Consider the following 12,162-nt stretch of genomic DNA (forward strand, 5'->3'; position numbering starts at 1 on the left):
ACCAGAGTTCATTAGGTCTCTGCTGCTTGGTTCCTAATGTACTGGACCAGAGTTCATTAGGTCTCTGCTGCTTGGTTCCTAATGTACTGGACCAGAGTTCATTAGGTCTATGCTGCTTGGTTCCTAATGTACTGGACCAGGTTCATTAGGTCTCTGCTGCTTGGTTCCTAATGTACTGGACCAGAGTTCATTAGGTCTATGCTGGACCAGAGTTCATTAGGTTCCTAATGTACTGGACCAGAGTTCATTAGGTCTCTGCTGCTTGGTTCCTAATGTACTGGACCAGAGTTCATTAGGTCTATGCTGCTTGGTTCCTAATGTACTGGACCAGAGTTCATTAGGTCTCTGCTGCTTGGTTCCTAATGTACTGGACCAGAGTTCATTAGGTCTCTGCTGCTTGGTTCCTAATGTACTGGACCAGAGTTCATTAGGTCTATGCTGCTTGGTTCCTAATGTACTGGACCAGAGTTCATTAGGTCTATGCTGCCTCCAGCAAAAACATTCATGTCCTGTCTTAATTTCCTCTCATTTCATTTGGCCTGTGTTACAAGGCTCCTGAGAGGTGAAGTGGTCTAAGGTACAGCATCTCAGTGGAAGAGGTGTCACTGTAGTACCTGGTTCAAATCCGGGCTGCATAACATCTGGCCGTGATTGGGATTCCCAAAGGGCGGTGCACATTTGGCTGGGGTAGGCCCTCATTGTAAATAACCATTTGTTCTTGCCTAGGTAAATATCCTTTTCTTTTTAAAAGGATAGCATTGTCACCATGTATAAAATAAAGCCAAGTGCTTTCTCTCCTCATGGTGAGTGAGCCCTGAGGCGACACCTTGTGGGAAAAACAGGGAACTACCACAACACTAACTTATAAGCATTTCCAGTGGAAGATCCAATAAAGACTGACAGGTATTGAAACAAACCCTGCCAGAGACAGTCTCCACCATGAAAGATCAACCACCCAGAACAGAGTTTGATGAAGATGCACTGCTAAGGCTCCACTGAAGGTGTATAAAGGAACATTGAAAAAGTGATCACGTTATGACAAGTTATTACATTATGACAAGTTATTACGTTATGACAAGTTATTACAAGTTATTACATTAACCGTTGTTACTGTAGTCAAGTCAAGAAGCAATAGATTCAGTGTAACCGAGACAGGATGGCATGACCACAAACTGACTAACCCTAAAAGACACCTGCAACAGGTATTTTTGGTATCTAGGTGGTATGAGAAGGCGTGTCTTGGTGATGATTCTTCAAATTCTTTTGAGAGTGACTTAATCGGAGGGTGTGTGTTTGTGTATGCCTCCGTGAATGCGTTCTGTGTGTGTGTGTGTGTCCCATGTGCCAACTTGCTTGTGTGTGATCTGGCTGTGTGTTTTGTGAGAGTGAAATGAAACGCAGTGTGGACATTGACAGATCACAGGGGATTGTACAATTGCAGGTTGCTGCATCCTGCTGTCACTGGGCTCATCTGTCACTGAGGTAGGACTAGCTGGGAGGCAGGAGGCTTCTCCTCCTCCTGCTCCTTGTGTGTGTGTGTGTGTGTGTGTGTGTGTGTGTGTGTGTGTGTGTGTGTGTGTGTGTGTGTGTGTGTGTGTGTGTGTGTGTGTGTGTGTGTGTGTGTGTGTGTGTGTGTGTGTGTGTGTGTGTGTGTGTGTGTGTGTGTGTGTGTGTGTGTGTGTGTGTGTGTGTGTGTGTGTGTGTGTGTGTGTGTGTGTGTGGTCTTGCTCCTGTGGTCCTTTGGAATTCGTATCTTTCTCAGTCACGTCCTCAATGGAATAATACTGTATCAAGACTTTGATGGAAGAAACTGTGCAGATGTGCCAGGTAAAGTATACACCATATACATTGTATTGGCTTGGCCAATGTGTTGTTGTGACTGGGGGATTTATCAGGAGCTGAACTTGGCAACAACATGAAACTGTGACAGACAGCCTGTTGGATCATCTTCAGACTACTGCTGTACCACGAAGTTTATCCTGCTGCACCTCCATCTATCAATACAGACACTCCCTAGAAACACCACCAGCACCTCCATCTATCAATACAGACACTCCCTAGAAACACCACCAGCACCTCCATATATCAATACAGACACTCCCTAGAAACACCACCAGCACCTCCATATATCAATACAGACACTCCCTAGAAACACCACCAGCACCTCCATATATCAATACAGACACTCGCTAGAAACACCACCAGCACCTCCATATGTCAATACAGACACTCGCTAGAAACACCACCTCTACCTCCATATATCAATATAGACACTCGCTAGAAACACCAGCAGCACTTCCATATATCAATATAGACACTCCCTAGAAACACCACCTGCATCTATCAATACAGACACTCCCTAGAAACACCACCAGCACCTCCATATATCAATATAGACACTCCCTAGAAACACCACCTGCATCTATCAATACAGACACTCCCTAGAAACACCACCAGCACCTCCATATATCAATATAGACACTCCCTAGAAACACCACCTGCATCTATCAATACAGACACTCCCTAGAAACACCACCAGCACCTCCATATATCAATACAGACACTCCCTAGAAACACCACAAACTAATTAGTGAAAGAATTAGCAATGTAATAAAAAATGAAATCTCTCACTCCCTATGCCTCCCCCCCTTCTCTTTTATTCACGCTCTGGCTTGTCGCCTTCTGCAGTTAGCGCCAAGAATTGTTGATCAGATGTGGATACAAAACAGGAAAAGTCAATTAAACCAGACGCAGTAATTCATCTGTCACAGTCTGACAGGAACACAGCACTGTTAAATACAAGACACAACATCATCAATCAAAACATGTCACTATAGCTAGCCTGTCACTTGTTATGAGTAATTACAAGTGTCAAAGAAAAGCATTTGAGCATCTGGAAAGAACAAGATAACTTCAATTGAAATTTTTTATCACTTTGACTAATTTAAAGCTCAGAAATACATATGACAAAACTTCAAACATGAAAAATTATCTTTATAATAATTTGCCTTCTGTCACACAAGATTCAACTACATCATTGTATGTTTGAAGAAAGAGCTCAATTTATTCTTATGAAAGGTTTTTATAAAAAGTCAACAGTACAAAAAGACTATATAGTCTCTGTATTCTCTCTAGACTAGCAGCAGCACCCCGAGCACAGAGCACCATTGCTGATGCTTTATGACGGGCAATTCAGCCTCGGCTGTTATCTGAGCCATCTCAGGAATGGACACTAGAATCAAGTGCAATAAACAAGATTGTCTGGACAGCCATTCACAAAGGGAAGAGTGGGAGGGGGTGAGTTCCCCTATGGACCTTCACACAGAAACTCTCTATCTCACACACACGCTACAAACACATCAAAGAGAAAGACAAACTAAACACAATCTACCCACACAGGCAAACATGAGCAGAGAGCGAGAGAGAACTTTGCTCCCAGGCTCCAGGCTAGACAGAGAGAACTTTGCTCCCAGGCTCCAGGCTAGACAGAGTAGCCTGTTCCTCCTGTTTGTTTTCACAGCAGTCTCAAAACAAGGTTCAGGTCTGCTCTTTCTTGGATCTCCCTGTGTGTGTGTGTCTGTGTGTCTGTGTGTGTGTGTGTGTGTGTGTGTGTGTGTGTGTGTGTGTGTGTGTGTGTGTGTGTGTGTGTGTGTGTGTGTGTGTGTGTGTGTGTGTGTGTGTGTGTGTGTGTGTGTGTGTGTGTGTGTGTGTGTGTGTGTGTGTTTCTGTACATGTGTGTGTATTTGCTCATACGTGCACACTCATATGTGCATGTGTGCTTGCTGAGCATTTGGCCTTCTACTCTGCCCTGGCTGCTTTGTTGAGTCTGCTTCGCTCTGAGCTGGGCCCCAGGATATCTCCAGAGACAGGGGGTCGTAATTTACATCCTTCTCCCCTGAGAGAGCCTGGGAGAGAGGACAGGGAGGGGACAGCGAGAGAAAGGAGGACAGAGAGGGATAGAGAGGCGCAGAGGATAAGAGGGAGGGAGACAGCGAGAGAAAGGAGGACAGGGAGGGAGAGAGAGGCGCAGAGGATAAGAGGGAGGGAGACAGCGAGAGAAAGGAGGACAGAGAGGGAGAGAGAGTCGCAGAGGATAAGAGGGAGGGAGACAGCGAGAGAAAGGAGGACAGAGAGGGAGAGAGAGGTGCAGAGGATAAGAGGGAGGGAGACAGCGAGAGAAAGGAGGACAGAGAGGGAGAGAGAGGTGCAGAGGATAAGAGGGAGGGAGACAGCGAGAGAAAGGAGGACAGAGAGGGAGAGAGAGGAGATGGAGGGTCCAAGTGAACAGAGAAAATAACAGGAGGATGAGACACAGAGAGGGGAGATATAAGGAGGGATAAACGAGAGTTATGGCCAAGATTTACGGATATAGAACAGAATAGGTGATATTGGTGGGATGTGGAATCCAACATGGCTGCTGTATGCTTGCATCATTCAAAATATTACAAAAGTTACACACTCTCTCTTTCCCTTTCTGACCTCCTTTCTCCCATCTCTCTCTTTCTCTCTCTGCCCCCCCTCTCTCTCTCTCCACAAAGACATGTCATAAATGTGCCAGTGGAAGCTGCTGAGACAGAGACACCTCAGCCCCCAGACAGACAGCCCAGCGCTCTGCTGTGTTTGGGGGCAGATGTACCACCATTACCGGCCTCCAGCCCAAACGACCAGGACCAAGGGCCCCCTCTCACTCTTGTTCTCTCGCTATGTCCTTTCTTTTCTTCTCCCATCACATCTCATCTATCTCTTTCCCTCACTAAGGGCCCACCACTCACCCACTTAAAGGAACAAAACGATACACCAGAGTCCCACTCATTGTTAAGCAGAGACAGGACAGCGACAGGACCGAGACAGGACAGCAAGAGGACCGAGACAGGACAGCGACAGGACCGAGACAGGACAGTGACAGGACAGAGACAGGACAGAGACAGGACCGAGACAGGACCGAGACAGGACAGAGACAGGACAGAGACAGGACAGCGACAGGACCGAGACAGGACAGAGACAGGACCGAGACAGGACAGCGACAGGACCGAGACAGGACAGCGACAGGACCGAGACAGGACAGCGACAGGACCGAGACAGGACAGCGACAGGACCGAGACAGGACCGAGACAGGACCGAGACAGGACAGAGACAGGACAGAGACAGGACCGAGACAGGACAGAGACAGGACCGAGACAGGACCGAGACAGGACCGAGACAGGACCGAGACAGGACAGAGACAGGACAGAGACAGGACCGAGACAGGACAGAGACAGGAGAGAGACAGGACCGAGACAGGACAGTGACAGGGCAGAGACAGGACAGAGACAGGACCGAGACAGGACAGAGACAGAGACAGGACCGAGACCGGACAGAGACAGGACCGAGACAGGACAGAGACAGGACAGAGACAGGACCGAGACAGGACAGTGACAGGGCAGAGACAGGACAGAGACAGGACAGAGACAGGACCGAGACAGGACAGAGACAGGACAGAGACAGGACAGAGACAGGACAGAGACAGGACCGACAGGACCAGAGACAGGACAGAGACAGGACAGAGACAGGACCGAGACAGGACAGAGACAGGACAGACAGGACAGAGACAGAGACAGAGACAGGACCGAGACAGGACAGAGACAGGACAGACAGGACCGAGACAGGACAGGACAGAGACAGGACAGAGACAGGACAGAGACAGGACAGACGGACCGAGACAGGACCGGACAGGACAGCAGACAGGACAGGACGAGACAGGACAGCGACAGGACCGAGACAGGACAGCGACAGGACCGAGACAGGACAGCGACAGGACCGAGACAGGACAGTGACAGGACAGAGACAGGACAGAGACAGGACCAAGACAGGACAGGACCAGAGACAGGACCGAGAGACAGGACAGCAGGACAGGACCGAGACAGGACAGAGACAGGACCGAGACAGGACAGAGACAGGACCGAGACAGGACAGAGACAGGACAGAGACAGGACAGCGACAGGACCGAGACAGGACAGAGACAGGACCGAGACAGGACAGAGACAGGACCGAGACAGGACAGAGACAGGACCGAGACAGGACCGAGACAGGACCGAGACAGGACAGCGACAGGACCGAGACAGGACAGCGACAGAGACAGGACAGAGACAGGACCGAGACAGGACAGCGACAGGACCGAGACAGGACAGCGACAGGACCGAGACAGGACAGAGACAGGACCGAGACAGGACAGAGACAGGACCGAGACAGGACAGAGACAGGACCGAAACAGGACAGAGACAGGACCGAGACAGGACAGCGACAGGACCGAGACAGGACAGCGACAGGACCGAGACAGGACAGAGACAGGACCGAGACAGGACAGCGACAGGACCGAGACAGGACCGAGACAGGACAGCGACAGGACCGAGACAGGACAGAGACAGGACAGAGACAGGACCGAGACAGACAGGACAGGACAGGACAGGACCGAGACAGGACAGCGACAGGACCGAGACAGGACAGAGACAGGACCGAGACAGGACAGAGACAGGACCGAAACAGGACAGAGACAGGACCGAAACAGGACAGAGACAGGACCGAGACAGGACAGCGACAGGACCGAGACAGGACAGCGACAGGACCGAGACAGGACAGAGACAGGACCGAGACAGGACAGAGACAGGACCGAGACAGGACTGCGACAGGACCGAGACAGGACAGCGACAGGACCGAGACAGGACATCGACAGGACCGAGACAGGACAGAGACAGGACAGGACCGGAGACAGGACAGACAGGACAGGACAGGACTGAGACAGGACCGCGACAGGACCGAGACAGGACAGGACATCGACAGGACCGAGACAGGACAGAGACAGGACTGAGACAGGACCGAGAGACAGGACCGAGACAGGACAGAGACAGGACCGAGACAGGACAGAGACAGGACCGAGACAGGACTGCGACAGGACCGAGACAGGACCGAGACAGGACAGAGACAGGACTGAGACAGGACCGAGACAGGACCGAGACAGGACAGAGACAGGACAGAGACAGGACCGAGACAGGACCGAGACAGGACAGAGACAGGACCGAGACAGGACCGAGACAGGACAGAGACAGGACTGCGACAGGACCGAGACAGGACCGAGACAGGACTGAGACAGGACCGAGACAGGACCGAGACAGGACCGAAACAGTCAGGGGGAGAAAGGAAAGACAAAGGGGTGGACAGAATAGGAGACACCCCTCACACTAGCCTGTTTGCAACAGTTTCCTTTTCGGAGAGAGGTTCAATTCATTAAGCCATCACAGGTCTGACAGCCTACCAGCTGATACCTAAAGATCTGTCCTGTAGTGTCCTACATGCAGTGCACATCTCTGTATGACTTCATTACTATTATTACAAAATACTCTGGATAGAAAAACAGTGGGTTCAAAAATGTTGAACTCCTTTAAATAGTTCTAGCATTTTCTTCAGCCTGCCTGAAGGGTTAGATGGGTGGGTTTTTCACTAATAAATTGGTTCCATTGCGCGAGGCAAGCTCAATGAAGCCCAGATAAGGTATTTGAAATGATTTCAAATCGTTTTTGAACCCAGGCCTGGTACAGTGCTGCAAATGTATTTTATGTTGACTTCCTGAGGAGATAAGTGTCTGTAGCTTTTAGTGAAACCTGTTTCTGATTGACTAAGTGACTGAACTAGAGTAAACTAAAGTACGCTGCCTCTAGATCTGTATTGGTGGCCTCACACTGTTAGCCACACACACACACACACACACACACACACACACACACACACACACACACACACACACACACACACACACACACACACACACACACACACACACACACACACACACACACACACACACACACACACACACACATAATAGTCGCATGCACACGTAAACACACATTCAACCCTCCTCTCTCAGAATGCCTCTGTGTACTTCTGATTGACTGCAGAGTAAATGCTTTAAGCTGCACATCTCACTCCAACACCTAAACACCTGACAGGCTACCCATAAAAAAGGTTATCCAGAGCCTGCTGCATGGGTCATTTACACCAGCGCTATCTCTTAAACTAACATGTTACACATCTCCACTCCGTATTTTATCACCCAGGAGAGAGCACTTGGAGGAGGGAAGATGAACAAGTGCAAAGTTGGAGACAGGGGGGTGGGGTGAGGGGTTGGAGGGGGACTTCAAAGTTTCATGGCCCAGAGAGCAGGCTGAGGCTTTGGGGTGTTGGCTCCTCCCTGGGGGGCGGGCAGGGGGGTTCTCTTCAGGAAGCTGGGAGACAGTGGTATGGTCCAGGCCTGGGCTCGTCCCTAGCCTTTGGCCACAGCCATGTACAGACAAACACTCCTGGCCACAGAAGCAGGCAGCAGCACAACACGTGGCAGGAGAAGATCTAGGGAGGACCACGGCCTGGAGCTGCTCTCCTCTTCTCCCTTCATCTTCTCTCTTTCACTGGGTGAAAACGTATCCTGTTTACCCCTTACACTCGTGGAAACGGGCCTTTATGGACAGGGCCAAACATAAATGTTTCTAATGGAAATACTATAAAAAGCATATGCATGACATGGTAGCATTTGAAAGGGATCAGTTAGGAGATTATGGGGAAATCATCAGATCAAAGTTGAGGACACAACAGTTCACCTGACAGTAGACTGAATCCAAACATTACACTGTTGATTTTATGTGCATTTCACATTCACTGTACTTTCAAATCTGAACAGACTCAGTACATTCAGTACATAATAAGAATATTCATTTCAATTTGAGTAGGCACAAGATAAGAAAAAACAATTACAATTGTTTGAGTTGGAGTTCTGGCTTCTCCAAGCAGCCTCACACCTCTCTAAACTGGGCACGGTTCCTAAGTCATTTCAATGTACTTTTATAACTCAGGGAAAGAGCCTTAAAATATCATCTGCTCCAATGAGGAACTGAAGCAAGCACACTTTTTTGTTTGGAACACAGCCCTGCATCCCCACCATCAGGCAGGGTAGCCTAGTGGTTAGTGTTGGACTGGTAACCGAAAGGTTGCAAGTTCAAATCCCCGAGCTGACAAGTTACAAATCTGTTGTTCTGCCCCGAACAGGCAGTTAACCCACTGTTCCTAAGCCGTCATTGAAAATAGGAATTTGTTCTTATTAAATGACTTGCCTAGTTAAATTAAAATAATTACTGTTGCTGTTTACCAATCCAAAAGCATTCCATTATAAATTGCATTCTGGGTCAGATGTGCATCATATGACAATTTATTATATTACCAACTATGTTGGTAATATAATAGTTATAAAACATAATTTTCAAAAGGCAAACAGATTTAAAATTAGTGCTCATAGAATGGAGGCATGTCCCGCGGATAATTTGTTTCAAAATGTATTTTTTATTTACCTAGGCAAATCAGTTAAGAACAATTTATTATTTTCAATGACAGCCTAGGAACAGTGGGTTAGATTTTTGAGAAACGATAGATTTTTGCCTTGTCTGCTCGGGATATGATCTTGCAACCTTTTCCAAAGCTCTAACCACTAAGTTACCTGCCACCCCAACACAACATGACAAATATAGGGTCATTGTGTTCATGAAAACCCAAGGTATAACGCATGTAATCATTGTAACTGTGGATGTAACATAGCTATCATAAACATTGACACTGTAAATGACATGGGTTTTCAAACGAGGAAATGTTTAATGCACATTTGGTATCACGGATTTGTGGTTTGCTTGTATGATGTCAAAGCAATATACATTATAATCCTCAATGCCTCATCTTTCAGAACACATCGACTCGCTTTACAATAATTCCATCACCCAGACAAAGAATGTGAAGAAGTTGCCTAATTGGTGAGAGGGATGGGGGCATCTTGTCTCGCACGGTGCTCAAGTATATAACCAATGTCAGTCAAATCCTCCCTGACCTCTGAAGTGGAGAACCTGAGCTCTGACATGTATAGCATTACAGTCATTGCGTTCCAATTTAGGAGTTTATCAATTACAAAATCTGCTGTTTTGAACCCGTATATGGGATGACAGGGTCTGTGAGAGGAAAGGGCTACTAGGGATGGATCTGAGGCGCTTGGCGCTGTAAGAGTCTCTGGGGTTACAGGTCCCTCAGATACTAAAGGGAAACAACCTCCAAGAATATTGAGTCTAAAATCCTAAAAATAGCACCGGTACCTATTTCAGTTCACTTCAAGCACTGCCTCCACAGAGAGCAGGAGGTATAAATAGGCTATGCGTTTGTCTTCTCTGCCTCAAATCAGCTATCATTATAATCAAAATAGAAAACAAATTTCAAATTCAAATGATTTGGCTTTGACTACTTGTAACATTTACATAGCTTGTGGCTTCATAATCATTTCCATAACCTTGGCTTTATGTTTCCAACTGTAAATATAGTATCACACGAAGGAGATTTGATATCCCAGGCTAATAATGGATTTGACAGCATCTTGCTCCCTCTGGTGGGCATTTCTGTAACATTCTACCTGAATGAAAATAGTTTCAGATGGGATCATGTTTCCCTATAACTAACTATTTCCATGCAGCTACAGAATATCTCATTTGATCATAACATATTTCTGATTTTGAGTCTTGTGGTAAATTCTGGTAACAGTTTGTAAATGTGATTTAGTAGCTCGCTAAGGGGCAAATTCAGTAACCTACAGTAACTACAATTGTCCTGCCTGGAAAATACATTTTGAAGACACTATAAAACAAACACATAATCAACATTATGTCAGACAATTCCTTTATTGGAGAAGAATTGTAAATGCTAAGAGTGCAGTACTGTAGAAAGCTGATATGTTAGAACTGAAGGGGGAACGTAGTCTGGCAGAAGGAGTGACAGTTCCTTTGTACATGTTACAACGTATACCTGAGTAGGCTACAACATCTGGAGTAGGAGTGTGTGTGTGCGTGTGTGTGTGTGCTTGAGCGAGCGTGTGTGTGCATGGTGTGTGCATGCGAGCATGTTGTAATGGGCTGGTGCAGCTGATCAAGGTGCTGTGAGTGAAGGAGATTAATGGCTCCGCTTGTAGCATGACACTCAAACTAGAACACCAGTGCGTTGTGTTCTGGTGCTCACAGTAATCAATCATGACTGAGGATTGTCGAGGAATGTGCTCCAACACAGTCCACTGAGGGCTGATGCCCTCTGGTGGTGATATCATGATATGACAATGACCAGAGACATCATTCAACATCATTGCAGGCAGAGCTAATTCTTTGCATTCTTTGGACAGTTGAAAGGTGAACCATCAGCATTGAGTCAATACCCACTTCAGCCTGAACCAAAATAACTTGAATAAATGATAAATGTGTATCTGCGTCAGTGGACACATGATCACGCACGTACATTACATGTATGGCCTCAAATATGGAAGGGAGGCGAGATCAGGTGGGACCATTCTAGCCAATGAGAGGGCAGATAAGCGTGCGAACAACAGGCCATAATGATATATTTCTTTGTATCTCTGCCATTATAGCGTCTGTGACCAAATGGCAGCACCATTGAGGCCATCTCCATTTTAAAGTAGTACATTTTCTTGTTCCTCATTGGCTTATTTGCTCCCAATACATAGGAACACCCAACCAAGCTGCAGCAGCCATGCTGCTGATCCAGTTTTAACTGTTCTGCCTGCGGCTATGGAACCCTGACCTGTTCGCCGGACGTGCTACCTGTCCCAGACCTGCTGTTTTCAACTCTCTAGACAGCAGGAGCGGTAGAGGTACTCTGAATGATCGGCTATGAAAAGCCAACTGACATTTACTCCTGAGGTGCTGACCTGTTGCACCCTCGACAACCACTGTGATTATTATTATTTGACCCTGCTGGTCATCTATGAACATTTGAACATCTTGGCCATGTTTTGTTATAATCTCCACCTGGCACAGCCAGAAGAGGACTGCCACCCCTCGTAGTCTGGTTCCTCTCTAGGTTTCTTCCGAGGTTCGGGCCTTTCTAGGGAGTTTTTCCTAGCCACAGTGCTTCTACACCTGCATTGCTTGCTGTTTGGGGTTTTAGGCTGGGGTTCTATACATCACTTTGAGATATCAGCTGATGTAAGAAGGGCTTTATACATAAATTTGATTTGATTTGAACCAGTTGGTGGAAGACCTCAATGGCAAGGTCCATGCTAAAACGGGATATATCCATGATTCCTATATCTCTATGAAAACA

This window comes from Oncorhynchus masou, chromosome 18, assembly GCF_036934945.1.
Source record: "Oncorhynchus masou masou isolate Uvic2021 chromosome 18, UVic_Omas_1.1, whole genome shotgun sequence".
NCBI lineage: Eukaryota > Metazoa > Chordata > Actinopteri > Salmoniformes > Salmonidae > Oncorhynchus > Oncorhynchus masou.